This window comes from Dasypus novemcinctus, chromosome 5, assembly GCF_030445035.2.
Source record: "Dasypus novemcinctus isolate mDasNov1 chromosome 5, mDasNov1.1.hap2, whole genome shotgun sequence".
NCBI lineage: Eukaryota > Metazoa > Chordata > Mammalia > Cingulata > Dasypodidae > Dasypus > Dasypus novemcinctus.
Window position 1 is genome coordinate 149,812,898 of NC_080677.1, and position 22,186 is coordinate 149,835,083.

The following is a 22,186-nucleotide window of genomic DNA, read 5'->3' on the forward strand; positions in this document are numbered from 1 at the left end:
AACAGGGAGGTGAGGATGCTCTACCACCATCCCAGGGAAATGAGAGAGTCTATAACTGCAAGCAGGAGAATACCATCCATCAGCCATGTGGGATCTAAGCTCCCTCTCAATTTAGAGGTTGAGTGGACATTGCCATCCCGGGGTCCTCAGGATGGAGGAATAAAATATGGATTAGAGTGGACTTACTGGTATTCTACTATAGAATTATTGTGACTCTAGCAATGAAAGAAATTATATCATTGATGTGGAGATAGTAGCCACAGGAGTTGCAGAAAAGAGGTGTGATATGGGGGCATTTTTAGAACATGGAGTTGCCTTGAATGATATTGCAGGGACTGATGCAGAACATTATATATCCTGCCATAACCCACTGAATGGGCTGGGGGAGAGAGTAAATTACAATGTAAACTATAGTCCATGCTGTGTAGTAGTGCTCCAAAATGTATTCATCAAATACAATGGATGTGCCACACTGATGAAAGAGATTTTTAATGTGGGAGGAGTTGGGGGGAGTGGGGTATATGGGATCCTCTTATATTTTTTAATGTAACTTTTTGTGTGATCTATGTATCTTTAAAAAAAAAAAGACAATAAAAAAGTCCCCTATTCCTGCAATCAATCTTTCGTCCAGTCATCACTTTCCCAAACAAAAGGGGAGAAAACTGACCATGAGTTATTGTTAGAGCATTTGTAGTTTGAGCTATATGAGACAGATTAAAATAGAGAAACATCTGCACTGAAATTAGTAATTTGGTGTGTGGTGTAAAAGTGGAAGAACAAGGCAAATGTGATTTCAACCACGAACCCCTGCCTGGAGGAAGGAGTAAAGATGTCCGAGTAGAAAATTCTTGAAGAAATTGGAACTTTGTGTGCAGATGAAAAAATTCAAGAAGCCTAGCAGTACTGGACATAGTTAGCAACAGAGGCTGTGCAAAAAAGCTGCTTTGTTTACTCCCGGTCCACCAATTCCTACCTGTGTGGTTTGGGGCTAGTGACTAAAACAGTCTTCATTTGCAAGTGGTGACTACATCCTGCACTGGGTAATCCCAAGGCTCAGATGACTTGGTTCACTTAAAAGTACTTAGAAAAGAACTGGGCATATGGAAGCCCTCAATTAATGCTAGTGCTTTACTCCATGCCTTTGTGTATTTGAAACTTTACTCAAGTTACTGATTTTCTGGTTCATATCTGACACAGCCAGGATGACATGGTGAGTTAGTACCAAGCCAAGCTCTCACCTTCCAAGTGGAACATTGTCCTACACATCTCCCTATATTAGTGCCCTCTAGGGTAGGATAGCAAGTAAATGATAAGACACACTATCATTTTGTACTACTCCTTTTTCTTTTAGATGTATAAATTAGTTATTAATAGACAAGACCTATAGACCTATTTCTTCTTGGATACACCTTTGGTGGGACCCCAGTGGCCCATGATCTTGGTATGCTGGCCACAGATATGAGGGCCCCAGAAGGGGCATAGCCTTCTGTGAACCAGAATCTTCTTCAGTTGCTCAAGGTCTTCATGAAATCTGTGGTCCAGACCGTTGGGTGGGACCTAGCTGTATTCTCCCTCCTTGATGTCCTTCTCTCTGTTCAAGAACCAGCCTGGGATCCTGAACTGGTGCAGATTCTGCATGATGGTGACCACATACTCCACCTCATCCTCAGTGAGCTCCTCTGCCCTCTTGCAGAAGTCCATGTCTGCTTTCCTCAACACCACAGGAGCATTCCTTCACCTCACACCCTTAACGGCAATAGATTAAAGAGAGGGTGATTATTAATTTCAGGGCAGGCATTTCCCTATTAACAAGTGAGGTTTCTGGGGTCCTGCTTCAGAGAGCTGAATTTTCAAGAGATCTTTGACAGGTGGTTGGTGTTCTCCCCCTTGCTTAGTAATACAAAGACTAGAGCAGAGATTGAAGATGGAATCAGGGTAGATTTAAGCTTTTGCTCCAAAAAAGTTATAAAATGGTATATTTTTATCAATATCTCAGCTGCTTGGATGTGATGACTGACGTGTGACTGTATTTTTTTAATTCATGGTTTATGATTTAATGCACACTTTACAAGTTATTCTGATCCTGAAATTATCAATGTCCTTAACATTCCAAATTTAACTCTCCTTTTTTTGCCCCAGTAATATCCTTCCCTCAAAACATTCCTTTACATATCCATGATTTTCACCTCCAGTCACAATTCATTGCCCTTAGAGTCACTCCCTGGGCTGAGCCTGTCATAACCTCTCCACATATAACTCTCCCATCATCATTTCAGCCAGAAAATTCCAGTCACAATTGCCTTCTGGGAATCTAAATTAGGTTATGGTAATGTGACAGCTCATTCAATATCCTGAAACTCCCCAGCCTCTCGCCATCAACTCCCATTCACAAATTCATATTTTATAGAAAAACTTTAAATGAAAGCTTAGATTAGGCAAAGATTGTAACTTGGTCCAGATACCTGCTAGAATTTACATTCTCCATGGGGGAATCTGGCCAAATTAATTTTTTTAAAAGTTAAATGCCTCCAACATTATTTAAAAGTTTGAGTTTCTCAGGAAAAGCAGCCAGAATGAATGCAAAAAGTGATGGTTTGAAACTGAACATGGCATTAAAGGATTCCAAGTTTCAAACTACACTTCTAAAACTATGGCTATGCCACAGTTCTTTGGGTTCAGGAAAAAAAGTGTCTGCTTATAGACAATTTACAGGTAATGCTTACTTTTGAGGCTCTCATAATACAATACTTGATTTGACCATAATGGAAGTAAAACTTGTAATACCTGACCACTATGGGACTTCATTATATAAACAGACAATGAATGGAAATCAGAAGCTTGAATTAATAGGCTTTGCCACTAGACAGCTGTGTGATCTTGGGTATACCTCTCGTGGGACTTATTTTTCTCATCCAAGAAATAGGTTTGGGAACAAGATCATTAATTCTCATCCCATGATATGTATGTAGAAAATTCTTTTCTACATATATTCAGTGCCAAACCCAATTGGCAAGTTCTGCAGAGCCATTTGACCCTCCCAATAACACTGACTTGCACTAATGATTCTATATTTCTCCACTGTCTTTGGAAATGCATTTACAAGATGCTGTTGCTGCTGTCTCCCTGATCTTAACTTCAAATTGATATAAACTATTCTAATATATTCCCTTTTATAGGAAAAAGGAGGTAGGTTTTCAGTTTTGAAAACATGCCTATAGGTGATATCTCAATGCAAAATTATTAGCTATTTCACGAACTTGCTTCCTTCTGCTCAAGTCAATAGAACATGCCCTAAACCTGTTTTTTTATTTTTTATTTTTGCTGTTTTGTTTTGTTTTATTCTCACTCTTGAAATCACTGTTCTAACTAAAAGACACCAAATAAGGAAGACAATGGTTTGGTAGAGAGATCACAGGGACAGATGTTAGAAAATCTAGTCCCAGCTCTATATCTTGAATGAATAGTCTGGTGTCCCTTTTCCTCCACTTCTCAGTGGTAAGTAGAGAAGTTATGAGAGATGATCTTTAATGTACCTTCCCAGTCTAAAATTCTGTTACTCTGGCAAGCATACTCACCTCATTTCAGCCATGATTCATGTGTAAAATTGACATGATCGAATGTCAGTGTCAAGTACATAGCTGTATGCCTCACACAACAAATTTAGATGGTTTGTATGCCATATCAGTAGCCAAACAGAATTTTTTTTGAAAATTATTTTGTTTATTAGATTATTTGAAAGTGTTTTTGAACTTTCCAAAGATAAGCCCTAGGGCTGTGTCTTTTGAGTTTTTCAATTGCTATAAACATATCCAATGTTATGTATAGCTAAAAGATTCAAGAAAGTGTATTGATGGGTTGTGAAGGAAAAAAAAAAAAGAAAGAGGCATTAACAAAATTGGACAAAACAGGACTGAAACCAAAGTAATCTCAGCTATTTTATAATTCTATAACTGGTCGTTTTTAGGGTCTGACTAAAAGGTAATATCTCCCAATGTACTAAAAGCTGCTGTGCTCTCTGGGGATGGATGCTAATGGGTTGTGTGACCTTGAGCAAGTCACCTGGTTTACTGTTTATAGAATCAGGAACTTGAACTAGATATCTTTTCCCAATCTAAAATTCTACCTCTCTGAGTCTAAGAATTAGAGCTTTCTTACCAAAAAAGTTTAATCCTGTCACAGACCAGCCTACTATTACAACACAATGCAGTTCAACTATAACTTAAACAAAATCACAGCCTCCACACAACGTCAAGAGCAAGCTTGATTTACATGGGAATTAGATCTAGCCTCAGATTTCAGCGTTATTATGGGTTCCCACCAAGAGTGCCCCAGATTATCCTCCACCCTGTTCAACTGTGCAGTAAATCTTCAGGATGTGAGATCAGTGCTTGCACTGATAAATAAAAGAATCAACGTTAAGCAAATACACTAAATCATCAGCTTCCCTCTCAGTCTCCCTTTCCTGCCAAATCCCTATGGAAACAAACAAACAAAAATAGTCACAAGAGAAGGAAGGCAGAAAATATTTTAGGCGCACTACATGATTTGTAAGACTAAGTTTGCCCTACATTTTATCGGCATGGCCTACACCTGCCCTCTCACCTAGCAAAAGAATTGTCAGCACCTAGGCAGATGCTTATTTTTGTAGCTGTACCAATTCACATCTTCTGTTAGGCAGATTTTGTTAAGGAAGTTATTCTTTAAGCCGACCCAGCTGTTTTTTCAAATGCACCTTTAGGAATAAGGGGACAGCAAGCCTGAAAAGACATAGCTAGTTCAGCACTTTTAACCACAACACAAGAAAAACAACTTGAAGAACTTATCTTGCTCTTAGCAGATATCAGCAGCACCTCCTTGTATGAACTCAGGACAGTCATTTCTTTTTTATTTATTTATTTTTGTCGTCATTCTAAGTCCTTGTTAATTACCTTTTTTCATTCTAATTTAATTGCATTAAGCCCAGTGTGTTTAGTTTTAGAGACCTAACACTCAAATCTGGCAAGCACTAGCCCGTGGTCAGGAATGCAAGACTCCTGGGAAAACATCTGGCCTCATTTTGAACAACTGCCTGCATTCACTTCATTCTCATCTGAAAGCTTTCTGAATGTCCTTCCTAATGAAGTATACGCTGCACACACATTATTTTAAAATAAAAATAGATTGTCAGTGATCATTAAGGGAATTGTGATTAGGTGAATGCTTGATACTTTAGCAGGAAGTAATCATTAAAATATTTACTAAAATTTTTCTACTATTTTTAAAGAACCAACTCAAAGTACTCCATTTTGACAAAAGTGCTTTGAATGGACATTGTTGTCTTATACCTTTACTGAGCCACCATCGTAACTAGGGCGCAGAATATTCAATAACCTTTCTATATGTAGTACATACCATGTCTTCACGAAAGGATCTGAAACTTAACAAAAATTTAATGAAACTTTTCAGCTATAAATTAACAAATAGTTAATAACAACTCTTGGCCTTTAATATAAACACACATGCATGTATATGTACATGTGTATATATGTATATGTATATATGCATATAAGCCTATATGTGTGTACACATACATGTAGGTGTATAAGCATATACTGAAAAATAAACAGGGAGTGCTGCTATCTCAATTTATAGGCTACATTTGAGAATAAGCAGTATCTCCAAACAAGCACTGATGCAACCCTATACCAGTTACAGGAATAATATACTATTTTCTTAATCTATTTTCTTTCTTTGTACAGTTCGATCCTCTAAGAAAACACTTACCTAATGCTAAGCATATTCTCTTTGTTTAGTGCTGGAAAGTTGAGAGACCACACATGTTTAAACTGAGAAAATGTTGAAGCATCCAAAATAAGTGGAGTTCACTTGAATTTACAGGGAATTAGGGATGACACCATCCCTGTACTTCCTCATTTTCTCCTTCAGGAAAGACTAGGCCCCCAAATGGGAATCTACATTTGTTATGAAAAGAGATACAAATGACCCAAAACTGTGTGTGGCAAACTCAAGGGCTTAGTCCTCAGAGTAGATCCCACAACTCTCAAAAGGTAGCATCAGTTGTATTCCGCTTCGACACAGCAATTGACTGATATATTATTTTGTATAATAAGTAAATAAATTAATTAATATTATTTCACTCCATTATATTTTGTTCAGAAATTCCCTTCAGCAAATAGTTCAAAGGGATACTGCCATAAAATATGATATAGTCTCTTTTTTCAGCACACTTGGACATATTTTAAATATTTGAAAATTACATAAAAAGCTTCTATTGACAGAAGATGCAAGACTCCACATTTATCTAATATTTCATGTGGATTGCAAATAATCACTTAAAATTCCTGGATTGTGTTATTTTGCAAAAGCTACCCCAACCCCACCATATGTAAACTCTGAGTTGTGAAATGTCAAAGAAGCCTGCCTCAGTTTCCTCTTTTTCCAAGACTTTTCTGAAGTTTCAGAAATCAATCCTCTCCCCAAATCCCACTCAACATCTTATTAACACACCTTCCTCAACTCTTCCCATCTTATCTAACACCCATTTAAAGTCTCCGAAAATGTTCTTAAGGGTACCTAGCAAATGAAGAAAAATTCATCCAAAGTCTAGGGCCTGCCAAAAATATTCTCTCTGTGCAATATATTTGTAATATTTTGACCTGGTGGCTCCAGTGCAGCCATTTCGATACCAGGGACTCTTTGACACTGTTACTTAAGTTATTTTGATCCTCAACTTTTTGACATAAACTGAAAATAAAATAAAGTATTTTAAGATAAGCTTTCATTTTAGTAAGTTATATGGAAAGCATTCAATCTCCTTGAAAGCTTTACCCATTATTGATGCCATAATGAACTTTACCTTTATAGTACTCTTGAACTCTACTCATTATGGATGCCAATCTCTAAGGGGGACTTCATAGACATCAGGAAAGACATGTAGGTCAGGGACAGAGAATCAGAGAAGGGACAGAAATTAAGCAGACAAACCATTGGTCACTGAGAGCCATCTTAGCCGTACCTTCTCATCCCTAAAGCAGGTCACCAAATGCTCTGAGCAAACTCTCTGCATTTTCTCTAAGAAGTAACCTATATTTCTAAAAATTAGAGAAGTTATGAGCTTATAAAACAACCATGCATAATGTACAGAATTTCCATACTTCACCCTTCCACTAAGACCTTACATTGTTGTCGAATATTTGTTACAAATTATGAAAATACATAATCAGATTATTACCACTGATTATGGTCCAGAGCTTGCAGTTGGAATATTTTTTCCATATACCCCCTGACATTAAGACCATGTATTAGTATTGTACATTTGTTATAGGTCATGAGAGAACACTCATATTTGTACTGTTAACCACAGTCCATCCTCCACATGATTCACTGTGTTATACAGTCCCACGCCTTGTTCACTCTATTCAAAGTGTACAGTCAGTGGCTTTCACGTTCATCACAGAGTTATGCAGTCATTGCCACAGTAAACCTTTAAAGTTTTCCTTATCCCAAAAGAAAAAATCTGATACTCCCTTTATTGACCCTTAGCATTTATAGTACTTCTTTGATATCTATGCAAGAATATCACAATATTGTTATTAACTATAGCCCATAAGTTACATTAATTGTATTTCCCATGCATCACTATATTCTTACCACCTTGTAATTGTGACTTACATTGGTTCTAATTCATTGATTGAAGAACATTCTTGTATTTGTACTATTAACCACAAACCTTATCCACCTCTGGGTTCACTATGTTATTCAATCCCTAGATTATTCTCCAACTTTCTTTCAACTGACTTTTTCATCCCTAGACTACTCCTTTCAGGCACAATCCCATTTATAAACAAGGCATGGTCGTTATACTGACTATAATGTGATATTCCACACTTTTACAGTCAAGCTAATTGAAAATTCTACATGCATTAAACATCAGTACACCTTCTCAGTCCTCATCCTTTCTCCTAGTAACCTATTATATTAGTCAGCCAGAGGGGTGCTGATGCAAAATACCAGAAATTGGTTGGTTTTTATAAAGGATATTTGTTTGGGATAGGAGCTTACAGATACCAGGCCATAAAGCATAAGTTACTTCCCTCACCATAGTCTATCATCACGTGTTGGAGCAATATGGCCCCTGGCGTCTGTGCGGGTTCAGATTCCCCAGGTTCCTCCCTTCCTGGGGTTTGCTTTACTTTCCTCTGTGTGCTTACTTCCTAGCTTAAGGCTTCAGCATCAAACTCCAACATCAAAAACCCTCCAACTCTGTTCTTTGTCATGACTTTTATCTCTTAGTCCCCACCCTTTTGTGAGGATTCAATGCCCTCCTGGCACAAGAAGTTTACACATTTACTTAGTCAAGTAAACCTAATAATCCAGTATAATCTAATATGCCCAGAGGAAAAGATCAGTTTACAAACATAATTCAATATTTTTTTTTTGTAATTCATCAATAATATCAAACTGCTACACCTATAGTCTAGGTTTTAATTCCATGTGTTTATTCTTCATATTTAGCTCCCATTAGTGAGACCTTATAATATTTGCCCTTTTGTGTCTGGCTCATTTTACTTATCATAATGTCCTCAAGGTTCATCCATGTTATCATATGTGTCCCCATTTCATTTCTTCTTAAACCAGTATAGTATTTGATCTTATATATATATACCATATTTTTTATCCATTTATTAGTTGATGGACACTTGGATTGTTCCCATCTTTTGACAACTGTGAATAATGCCCCTATGAACATCAGTGTCCAAATGTCTATTTGCATCACTGTTTTCAGTTCTTTTGGAGATATGCTTAATAGAGGGATTGCCAGCTCATACAGCAGTTCTATATTTAGTTTCCTGAGGAACCACCAAACTATCTTCCACAGAGTCTGCACCATTCTACATTTCCACCAACAATGAAGGAGTGTCTTATTTCTCCATATCCTTTCCACCACTTGTTGTTTTCTGGTTTGTTTGTTTTTTTTAAATAATGGCCATTCTATGAAATGTGAGATGATATCTCATTGTAGTTTTGATTTGCATTTCTCTAATAGCTAGTGATATTGAATATTTTTCACGTGCCTTTTCTCCATTTGTTTCTCCTCTTGGGAGAAATGTCTATTTAAGTCTTTTGCTATTTTTAATGGAATTGCATGCACTTTTATTATTGAGTTGTGTGATCTCATTATATAGCATGGAAATCAAACCCTTATTGAATAAGTGGTTTCCAAATATTTTCTCCCATTGAGTGGGTTGCCTTTTCATTTTCTTGACAAAATCGTCTGAAACACAAAAGCGTTTAAGTTTAAAGAGATCCCATTTATGCGTTTTGTCTTTCATTGCTCATTCTTTTGGTATAAGGTTTAAGAAACCACCACCTGTCACCAGGTCTTGAAGATATTTCCATACGTTTTCTTCTAGGACTTTTATGGTTCTCAATTTTCTTTTTAGGTCTTCGATCCATTTTGAGTTAATTTTTGTATAAGGTATGAGGTAAGGGTCGTCTTTATTTTTTTGGGATATGGCTATACAGTTCTCCCAGCAACATTTGTGGAATAGACTGTTCTTCCCCAACAGAGTGGGTTTATCAACCTTGTCAAAAGTCCCTTAACCAGATGATGTGAGGGTCTGTTTCTGAACCATCAGTTTGGCTTCATGGTCTACATGTCTATCTTTATGCCATTAACATGCTGTTTTTACCACTGTAGCTAGGTAGTATGATTTAAATTCCAGAAGTTAGAGTCCTCCAACTTTGTTCTTCCTTTTTAAGATGTTTTTGGCTATTCGAGGCCCCTTACCCTTTCAAACAAATTTGATAATTGGGCTTTACATTTCTTTTTTTAAAAAGGTCATTGGAATTTTTATCAGGATTGCACTGAATTTGTATATGAATTTGTGTAGAATTGACATCTTAAGGATATTTAGTCTTCCCATCCTTGAACACAGTGTATTTTTCCATTTATTTAGGTCTTTTTAAATTTCTTTTAGCAATGCATTGTAGTTTTCTGAATACAAGTTGTAGCAGTTTGATATTGTTTATGAATTCCAAAAATAGATATTGGATTATATTTGTGAACTGGTCTGCTCCTCTGGGTATATTAGGTTATATTGGAGTCAAAGGTTTTGGTTTTATTTGATGAAATAATGGTTAACACCTTGATTGGGCCATGTCAGTAGGATATTTTGTCCCCGCCTCCTTGGTGGGTAAGGACTCACAAAGAAACCACACCACAGAGAAGGAAGGTTGGAGTTTTCAGCTGGATTCCCAAGAAGTAAACACACAGGAGAAAAACACAGAAGAATAGAGATGGCTCCATAGACACAGCTCAGGCACTGGGAAGAGAGAGAGACTGATAGTCTACAGCTGACCATGTAAAGAGTAAAGCAGCTAAGCTCAGAGAGAAACAAGCCATTGGACAGAGATGAAACTTATCCCAGCCTAAAGCTAATATTGCAAGAAGCTGGGACCACAGACGTCAGTAGCCATCTTCCTCCAAACTTGGTGAGGATAGTAATTTATTCTTTAGAGCCTTGTAACTATAAGCTTCTACCCCAAATAAATACCCCTTGTAAAGGCCAACAAATTTCTGGTATTTTGCATAAGCACCCATTTGGCTAATTAATACACAAGTGCTTTACTTCCTTGGTTAAGTTTATTCCTAAATATTTTATTCTTTTTGTCACTATTATAAATGGAATTTTTTCTAACTTTCTCCTCAAATTGCTCATTGTTAGTGTATAGAAACACTACTGGTTTTTGCATATTCATCTTGTATCCTGCCACTCTGACTAATTCATTTTTAGCTCTAGTAACTTTGTTAGGGCTATAAATTTTCAGGATTTTCTAAGTATAGGATCATATCAGCTGTGAATAGCAAAAGTTTTACTTCTTCCTTTCCATTTTGGATGCCTTTTATTTATTTTTCTTGCTGTTTTGCTCTAGCTAGAACCTCTAGCACTATACTGAACAGTGAGAGTGGATATCCTTCTCTTGTCTCCAATTTCAATGGGAAAACTTTCAATCTTTCACCATTGAATACAATGTTAGCTGTGGATTTTTCATATATGCCCTTTATGATGTTGAGAAAGTATCCTTCAATTCCTATCTCTTGGAATGTTTTTAGAAAGAATGCTGGATTTTGTCAATTGCCTTTTCTGGAACAATCAAGATGATCATACGGTTTTTCTTCTTTGATTAATGTGGTGTATTACATAGATTGATTTTCTTGTGTTTAACCACCACTGCATTCCTGGGATAAAACTCATTTGATTATGATAAATAATTCTTTAACATATTGTTTGACTCAATTAGTGAGTACATTGTTGAGGATTTTTGTGTATGTACTTACTAGGAAAATGAGTCTGTAATTTTCTTTTGTTGTAATATCTTTATGTGGATTTGGTCTTAGGCTGATATTGGCTTCATAGAATGAGTTCAGTAGTATCCCTTCCTGTTCAGTTTTTTGGAAGAATTTGAGTAAGGATGGTATTAAATCTTCTTTGAATGCTTGGCAAAATTCACCTATGAATCCATCTGGTCCTGGGCTTTTTCATTTTGAGGAGTTGTTTGATGACTGTTTCAATCTCTTTGCTTGTGATTGGTTGGTTGAGATCTTCTAGGACCAGTGTAGGTTGTTCATATCTTCCTAGGAAGAACCCTTGGGTTCTGAGATGTTATATTCTCATTTTCCCTTTTTCTGCCTGGGGATGATTTCCAGCACTATTCCATTATGATTAGAGAAAGTGCTTTGTATAATTTCAAATTGACATCTCCAACTATTATTGAAGAATTATCTATTTCTCTTCTCAGTTTTGCTGGTGTTTGCCTCATATAATTTTGGGCATCCTGGTTAGGTATATATACATTTATAATTGTTATTTCCTCCTGGTGAATTGCACCCTTTATTAGTATATATGACCTTCCTTGTCTGCAATAAGAGCTTTGCTTTTAAAGTTTATTTCATCCAATATAAGTATAGCTACTCCAGCTTTTCATGGGTACTGCATGCATGGAATATCTTTTCCCAGACTTTCACTTTCAATCTAATTCTATCATTGGGTTTAAGGTGAGTCTCTCATAGACAGTATATAGATGGCTTATATTTGCTTATACACTCTGCCAGTCTCAGTCTTTTGATTAGGGAGTTTAATCCATCACAATGTTATTACTGTATAAAGGCTATTACTTCACCCATTTTGATATTTGGGTTTTATCTGCCATATCTTGTTTTCACCACTCTTTTTTAAACTTTTAGCTACTTTTAAAGATATACTCTTCATTTATAAACTGTCTTCCAAGCCTGTCTTTCCTGACTTTTCTTTTCAGGCGATAGCAGTCCTTTTAGCATTTCCTGCAAAGCTGATAATTGTTTACGAACTCTCTCAGTTTCTGTTTATCTGTGAATATTATAAACTTGCTCTCATTTTGACAGACAATTTTGCCAGATATAAGATTCTTGGCAGGCAGTTTTTCTCTTTCAGCATCTTAAATATATTATACCAATGCCTTCTTGCCTCCATGGTTTCTGATGAGAAATCAGCACTTAATGTTATTGGGCATCTTTTGTACATAATGAATCTTTTTTTCTCTTGCTGGTCTCAGGATTCTCTCATAATCTTTCACATTTGACATTCTGATTAATATGTGTCTTAAGTACATCTATTTAGTTTTATTTGGATTGGAGTATATTGTGTTTCTTGGGCACAGATATTGGAAAATTTTCTACCATTACTTCCTCAAATATTCCTTCTGCTCCTTTTCCCCTCTCTTCTCCTTCTGGGACACCCATGACATGTATGTTCACACATCTCTTGCCATCATTTAGTTCCCTGAGATCCTGTTCAATTTTTTCCATTTTTTTTAATCTGTTCTTTTGTATGTTCAGTTTCAGATGCCCTGTCTTCAAGCTCATGGATCCTTTCTTCTGCCTCTTCAAATCTGCTGTTATATGCCTACAGTGTCTTTTGATTTCATTTACTGTGACTTTCATTCCCATAAGATCTGCTATTTTTCTAAGTATGACTTCAAATTCTTCTTTGTGCTCACCCAGTGTCTTCCTGATGTCCTTCATCCTTTTAATCATCTCATTAAATATATTACGGAGATTTGTTTGAACATCTATAATTAGTTGTCTCTACTCCTTTACAACATCTTGAGGTTTAGTTTGTTCTTTTAACTAGGTCCTACCTTCCTGTTTCTTGGTATGAATTGTAATTTTTTGTTGGTGTCTCTGCATCTGACCTACTAGATGTATTTATTATTGACTCCTTTTCTCTCATTAGTCTAGGGCTTTCTATTTCATTGGCTATGTGCTACAGCACCTCTTTGATACTTGGTTCAACTTAATTTGGAATTTATATAGTGGCTCATGTTTAGCCAATCTAAAATTTTTCAGCTCTTTTTCATCTGTTTCATGCTCTTTCTCCTTTGCTGGTTGTGGACTAGGAGCCTAGGATGTGGTTGGTACTGTAAACCACAGAGGCTGAAGCTGCCTGCATTGCCCTAGGAACCAATGAAGCTTCTCCCACCTTTCTCCTCTGGCACAGATGGAGCCACAACCTTGTGCAGTAATCCAAGTCTTGCAGGCCAAGATTGCCTATAGTTGCTCAGAAAGACTGATGAAGCTCCTTTTTCTCCTCTGCCTGGGGCAGGGATGGAGCTGTAGGCACGGGGAATAAACTAAGCTGTGCGAGTTGAAACTGACCACAGTTGCCCAGGAAGAATGATGAAGTACCTCCTCTCCCACCAGGAGTGGAAATGGAGCCTCTGATGTGCCCACCAATCTAGTCCGTGCAGGCTGAAAATGACTGCAGTTAACCGGAGAGGGTGAGGGAGTATTTTCTCTCCTCCTATTCTGTCAAGGGCAGGGATAGAGCCACAGATGTGCCCAATAATTTCATTTGTGTGGGTCAAAAGTGACTGCAGTTTCCAGGAGAGGCTTAGCATGTATTTTCCCTCCTCTTGCCCTGTCAGGTGCAAGGATGGAGTCAGAGATGTTTCCAACAGTCTCATGCATGCCGACAGAAAATGGCTGCAGTTGCCTGGAGAAGCTGATGGAGCACTGCCCCTTCTGCCATGTCAAAGGCAGGGAAGATACCAACACTCTAGTTCATGTGAGCCAAAAGCATCTATAGTTGCCTGGAGAGGTTGAGGAAACACTGCCCTCCTTATCATATTGGGGGTGGAGATGTATCCAGAGGTTTGCCCAACACTTTAAACTGTGTGGGCCAAAAGCACCTGCAGTTGTCCCGAAAGGGTGAGTTAACACTGTCCCTCCTCCTACTCTGTCAGGGGTGGGGATGGAGCCACAGATATGTTCAATAATATAGTTCATGTGGGCTGAAAGCACCTGCAGTTGCCTGGAAAGGCTGGTGCAGGTGCCCCCAGCTTCTTCCCTGCTGGAGGTAGGGCTGGAGTCTAGGTTAGATCTGCAATCCTCCCTGGGAAAAAAGAAGCCAGTCCCTACCATCATTCTGATTTTCAACCAGCCCTGCTTCCCCTCATGTTAGAGGCAGTTAAAATGGGGGCTACCTGTTTCTTTCCACCTTGGACAGGTTCAAACCTTAGCTGTTCCTAGGATTAGGTTTTAGTTGGCTGAATTTACTAATCAGTAGCTGAAATCAGTGCCTGCCCATTTTTTCCTTCCCCATTTTTGGGAAATGGAGCTTCCACGTCCAGCCAGGGAATAGCTCCTGAGGTGGCTTGCACCATCAGCAGGGGTCGTACATCAGCCTCCATGACATGGTATGCTCTACTCATGAATCTTCACTGAAGATGGGCAGTCTCCTCCTTCCATTCTTCCAAAGATGTTGCAGGATGCTCCTCTGGTCTCCTGAGCCCCCCAAACAGGTGAATGCTAACTGCACCGTAGGATGAGATGGCTCTTGGAGCGCTTTACTCTGCCACTATCTTTCCCCAACTCCTGAACACCAAGAAATATTTTGAATGATCTATACCATGACTTCTCAGATTTCTCCCTTATAATAATAGTGCACAACTAGAAAGAATGACATATGAAGAACACATCATTCAGATTGCACAAGAAATTTTCAAGTATATTTCTTTCAATAATGTAGTGCATATGTCCAACATCTTTTGTTTCGGAGCATAGGACTAATAGCCCATCTGGAGGCAAATCCACTTTAAATATCATATTCTACTTTGGGCAAGGAAGACTGAAGGGTTCATCAGACACACTCCCCAGTGAAACTGGTGAAAATTTCTAGCACCCATTTCTAGTCTCTGAAAATGGTCTTAAAGACATACAGCAAATGAAGAAACATTTATCCAGGAAAACATACTAAAACAATAAGAGCCTGTAGTATTTGAACCCAGATCCATCCCTCCTTAATAACTCACTAAAACTGTTTTATAATTGATAAAATATTGGGAGAAAACTAGACTTGAGCCTTTTCCAAGGGGACTCAATTACTGAAGTGCAAAAGATCTTGCTATTCATATAACAAACACCTAGTCAAACCTAAAAACAGCATAATAGTTTCCTATTTAGTGCTAACAGGGAATGGTCCAGGCACAGAAATTCTAAGAGTACAATTCATTTGTGTGAAATTCTCTACATTAAATACATTGTCTTATTAGTAATCTCATTCAAAAACTCCTTGCTAGAAACCCAACTTTCTTCCATAAACAAACTCAAGGATGGTGGAAAGACTTGGAATTGTTATTTATGGAAATTTCAAGTTGGTAAAAAAGCAAAGTGGCTAGGGATTTTCTATGTTCCTTGCTTTATCCTGTTTAACATGCACAAAATTATATCTCCTTTCCACTATAGCTTCGTTATACCTGTCACATCACAAACAATATGATAAATCATAGAATGTCTCTATGGTTGAAAACATTGTTTTTCTAAATTTGAAGATTCCTTAACAACATGAACAATAAAAATAAACCATATTTTAGTAATTTGTTGTAAGAAGAAACATTACATTCCAGATCAAAATTTCACCAAATAAAGTTTCATTGAATTATAGCCTTCATAAGGAGAGCTTCCCTACAGTTTAATCTTCAGATTCAATTGTTGCCATGCCTTTTGCTCTCTTGCTGTTAGAGCTACATCTAATAAGGTTAACGTTTTCTTTGATATCATTTTGAAGCAAGCTATTTACACAGTTGTAGTTATAATGCCTCCAGAGACTTTAAGCCTCTGATATTTCCTATTAACATTGTTAACATCTAGGACTGAAAATAAAATATACTTTACATTTTAAATATTTACTTGGCTCTTTTATGATTGCTAATTTCATAACTTCATGTGTTTTCAGAGCAATTTTTTAAAGAGTAGTAATATTTAAACATGTCTTTCCATGTAACACAACGAAACTTTTCTAAATGGCTCCAATCTCATGACAAGTCCACTTTCAACTGTTCTCTTTCCTCATATCACATCTCATTGAAATGGTACCACTTACATGCATGTGAATAAAAGCCCACACACACATGCACACACACAGATCTGCGGTAGCATCAAAATGATGAGCCAGAAACTGAGTAACTTCAGTAAGATAAAAGCAAAAGCATCATAATGAAAGAAAAACTAATTTTGTTTGAGTGGCCTAAGACCCGGTGCCCAGGTAAAGGAGGGGGCTGCTCAATCAATAAGTTAAATGAATGAATTTTCTTAACTAAACCCCAACCAAACCTTTAGCTTCAAGCATGCCTTGGAGTAGTCAGCAGGCTCACCAAAAGCCTTAGGGGCTGTGTGAGCCCTGTGGACCCAGAATGCAGCTTTGGCATTTACCATGTTTCTATTGGCAAAGCTGCTCCTCTTCATGAGATAGCAAACCTTCTACAGAGGACCCTGAGTTTGGACATTAAGGCTAGAGAGACAAAAGCTAGTCTTCCAGCTAACCTCAGGCTTTTCACACTCCTGCCCCCAACAAAGCAGTACCCACCAATGATGGCAAAGAAATCTCCTATTGCACCCACTTGTAGGGGCATTCCTTCCTATTTCCTCACTGGAGGGGGTCCACAGATTGTCATCTTATTCTCCTTCCATACATGTTAAACAGAAACAGATCTATCCAAAGTAGATCCAAAGGAAAAAAGAAAAATCCACATGCAGCTCAATGTTTGTGTTGCAGCAAAGCCAAGAGTTCTGAACAGTAGAGAAACCCAAACGGCACTCAGAGAGGTGGAGGAACAGATTTATTATGCGGAGGCCCAGAGGAGAGTCAGTCTCCAAATTCCAAGCCTTGTTTTTCAGTTTTCATAGGTTTATACAGGATTTTATGTGGGATCAGCATGAATTTTGCTTATTGGCTAATGAATTGCTAGGCAAAATTTTGCAAGCGGGGTTACAGAAGCAGAAGGCAGGTAGCAAGGTCACAGGCTGATTTATAGAAGTCAGAGGGTGGGGGAGGAGGTGGGCCAGAGTGGTTCGTTAGATTACAGAAGCAGGGGGCAGGAGTCATGTGTTCGATATTCTCCTGTAAGGCCATGTTCTCACAGGCTGATTTACAGAAGCGAGGACAGGAGTAGCTCATTAGATTTTTTTTTTTTTTTTTGCAAGGTTATGCTTTTTATTTCTCAACATTTGGACTTCTGTTTCATTTACACTTAGTCTTTGGGTAAGTTCATGGCCTTAAATGCTATCCCTAAGCCTGTGCCTCACAAACTTATATCTCTGTCCTTGAGGTTTTGCATGATCTGCACATGCACATACCCAAAGGCCTTTTTTGACCTCTGTGTGTGGATGTCTAACAGATATAACAAACATATAACAAACATAACATATTCAAAACTGAACTCCTGGTCTCCCTCCAAAACTTGCTATATCCCAGTATTCTTGTCTCCCTCATTGACTACCCCTTCCTTCTAAGCACGCAAGTCTAAAATCTGAGAGTCCTTTACTCCTACCTTTTTCCCATACAGTACTTTCAACACGTCACCTAATTCCATTGTCTTCAAATGCATCTAGAATCTGACCATTTCTCACTATTTCTGTGGCTACCACTTTAATCCAACCCACCATTACTGCTGACCTGGATTAATTGCAGCAGTTTTCTCATCAGTCTCCCTGCTTCTCCTTTTGCCTTCTAACTATTTATTCTCAACATTGCTGCCAGGGTGATCCTGTTCAAATTAATACAAATTAGGTCTCTGCTAAAAGCCTTCTGAAGACTCGCCACTTTGCTGAGACTAAAAGCTGAAGCCCACAGGATCTTGCATGATTCAGTGCTTGATTACACCTGTGAGTTTATCTACAATTCTCCCCTCCATCTTATCACAGCAGTCACAGTAACCTCTTGGCTGTCCCTGGAACATACCAAGTACATCCCAACCTCAGGGATGTTAAATTTACTGTTTCCTCTAAATGGGACACTCTTCTCTTCCTTGATACCTTCCTGGCTTGTTTCTTCACCTCCTTGGGGCCTCTGCTTGATGTTACCTTATCAAAACCACCCCAACCACTATTTAAATTATAACTACAACCTCCCTTCCGTTCCAACACTTTCAGTGCCCCTTATTCTACTCTTTTTATTTTTCCATAGGACTTACCATTTGAACATATCATATAATTTGTTTATTGTTTATTGCTTTGTCTCTCTCTCCCTTCTAGAATATAATTTCCCCACAGAAAGGAATTGTTGTCTATTTTTATCATTTCCCAATTATCTAGAACACTGCTTAGCTTGCCCTAGACATGCAATAAATATTTGTTAAGTGAATGAATGCAGAGCCCCAAAGTCAGCCTCCATCTTCAAATGGAAATTCAACAATGCCCTGCAAAATTTCCTACATTATTAATTAATCTACTCATCAAGCTATCAATAATTAACCTAATTATTGGTCTATAAATATGAACAAAAACAAGAAATGACTGATAATTTATGCAAAAATTGATATCCTGAAAAAGGATATCCAAGCTCAATAAGCAATAAAAAATTCTCCCTAAAAAACATAGATAATATTGGAATAAAGTGCAACTTAAAAGCTTTTTAATGAATTATTAACCTCAGTTTCAATTTATCACATCTGTGAAAGAAGTATAGGCTGCTATGACAAAGGAACAAATTTAAGAACTAGAAAATCATTTTAGAATTTAAAAATGTACTTGCTAAAATTTAAAAATCAATAAATGGATGCAATTGCATAATAGATGCTACAGAAAACTGGTTTGGTAATTTGGAATACCATCTGGAGTAATCTTCCACATCTTAAAAAGAAAACAAGATAGAAACTATGAGAGGCAGCATAAGACACAAAAAAGATAGATCCAGAAGGTTTAATATCTACTTGCTAGAAATACCCAGAGAAGAGAATCAAGTAAGGGGTGGCAAAGAAACTAGTATTAAAAATAATAATAACAACAACAATAATAACAACAACAACAACAAAATTCTTGAGCTGAAGAAGACTTTCATTGTTAGGATATGTGCCCACTGGATACCAAAAGGAAACAATGGATCAACAGAGGCACAAGAAAATTGCCTCTTAGGTGAAGGTGGATGTGAGTCACTGAGGGAAAGTGTTCACCAGATTGCTGGGCAGGAATTTTAAAAGGAAATACACATATAGATATATCTCCTTGTCAAAGTTCTATGGAGAGAAGTATCTAAATTACTATATAGGAAACATAAATGGTTACCTAATGAGAAAGAAATTCAAACTAACATCAGATTTCTCCAATGTATTTGTAAATTCTAGGAAACAATCAAACAATTTTGGCAGAGTACTTGAGAAAACTGTGTCTACAAAAGTATAGATTCAATACACACTTTTCTGCTGTAACATAAAAGTAATTAGTAAGATGAATATCTTATATTTATGTTAAATATGTTTTCCAATTGTCTTTTCTGGCATAAACATGGTAAATTGAGTTAAAGATTTACAAGTCTTCCTTCCATACAGCAATTATTCTGACTTCTCTCCCCTTGAATAAAAATTCTTAATGATCTTGGACTTTCCATATCACCATAGTAAAAAACAGTATCATGAAAGAATTCCAAAAACCCTGTAAGAAATATAACTAGCTCTTCAAAGAAAAATAAACATGCTGCATCATATTCATGCACTCAGATATAGTAAGACTGATTCACAATTGCTAGCAAATCTTGTACATTAATTAAAAACAAAATCTATGTATTTAATGAATGGAGCCAGATTTATGTTAACTATCACATGGGAAAGTATGGAATAACAGCAACTGAAAGAATGCAGTATACATTTAAATGTAAACCTAAACAGTTACTGAAAGCATTCCTCTTAACATTTTCTATTTCTCTAACAATTCCATGGAATCATTTTGACTGTCCCAGGGAGACCTTCTCTTTTCCATTCATAACAAAGCAAAAGATACAGTTAATGGCTAATGTTTCCTGGGAATTTTGCTCTTGCAGATGGTGTATTTCACCCTGTTTTATATTTCAAAGTCACAATACATTCTCAGACATTTTATCCACCAATAACTTCTACCTATTTGCAGTTTTGGTGAAATATCTATTCATTATTAAATCATCTGGAGATTATATCATTTCAGAATATTTATTTTTGTCACATACACTGGCATCCCACTAGAAATAAATAGTATGAGTATAAAAATAATTTGTACCATTATGAATAAAATGTAAATCAGATAAGAAAAATCCTTTGTATTATATAATGTTAAATATTCAAGTCAAATGACATAAGGGTTTTAGTTATTCTATGTTTTCTACAACAGCCATCATAAGGAATTAAACACATTTCACATGTCATGCTCCTTAACTTATTTAGTTTTGTGTCACACACATACACGCACGCTCACACACATATACATATATACATTGCAAAATGCCACCTTTCCAAATTGATAATTCTCAATTCAATTAAGTTAAAGGTATTTTTTTAATCACACACACTTTAAAAACTGAAATAATTGAACTTATGCTAGTGTCACAATTTCTCCAGGCATCCTGATATAAGATGACTGGATGAAAGAATCCATTGTTTTACAGATGCAGTCTAAAAACGTTCAGGTGAAAGGTACACCACAAAACTAATGCTATATTGCTGGGGGGAAAAAATTACTGAAGAGTTTTCCATTTACACCTCTCCTGTAATCATTGTAGTTAGACCACCTAAACATCAATCCAAGCTTCTTTTCTGGACATATTTTTAAGTGTTTCCCAATGCCAGAACACATCTTTGAACCAACATTCAGGTGAGAACCTCATGCTTCTCGACAGTTTTGTCTGATCATTGAATACCCACTGAGTTTGGCTTTTTGTTGTCTTTCCATTAGAAAGTAAGTCTAAAGTCCCTACACAGTGACAGTTGTAGGCTCTATCAGATTCTTTTCACTACCTTTTGAGGTAGGGGGAGAGGTCATCAGGTGTACATTTCCTAGTCTATATTGTTTTAAAGCTTTCCTCGCTTGTAACAAATACTTTCGTATCTTTTGGCTTCTCTAGTAGCACTAAAATCTCTTGAGATATCTTTGAAAGCAGTATTCTCAGATTAAAATCAGTTCTTTCAGTATCTTCACTGAAAAGAAGTGAAAAGAATTAGATGGTGAATATCATATAGTTTCGTTGATAATATCTCCCTTAATGCTGAAGTAATAGAAGCTTTCTTTTCACCTATCCAGCATGTGCCATGTGTTTTTCTCTGAGGTCAGCAGCTCAAAGCAGCTGGCACTGTTTTAATACCAAAGCAGAAGAGCCCATAATCTATGTTCCAGAGACTGCTCCTTTGAGTTACAATAAATTATGATGAAAGGTGGCAAATGGTAAAGATAATTAGAACATACTGTCTTTCTTTTTCATATTCCTTGAAATAAACACTTAGAAATACATTTTACATTTTGAAGAAAGAAAAAATCGACATTTCTTCAAAGCACAAGTTCCAAATGCTTCCCTAGGATATTGAGATATGTGGTGATGTCACTTATTGAAAGGTGTGACTTTCATCTGGGAAATAGATTGTGGAATTTTTCACCATTTAAACATATTTTGCTCATCTAGCATGGTCCTTCTTCCAGGTACTGAATGAATACTTACAAGAGAAGTAGACAAAGGGAATTTCTAACATAGGAAAGGAGCTGCTTTCGCAGACTACTAAAGACCAATCCTATCTTGGTTTGTTTCTGTATTTTTAAAGTTCTCTCAGAGACACATTTCTCTCATTCAACAAAAAATCTTTGAACAGCTCCTATGGGTCAGGCATTGTGCTACGTGCTGGAGACACAGTACTG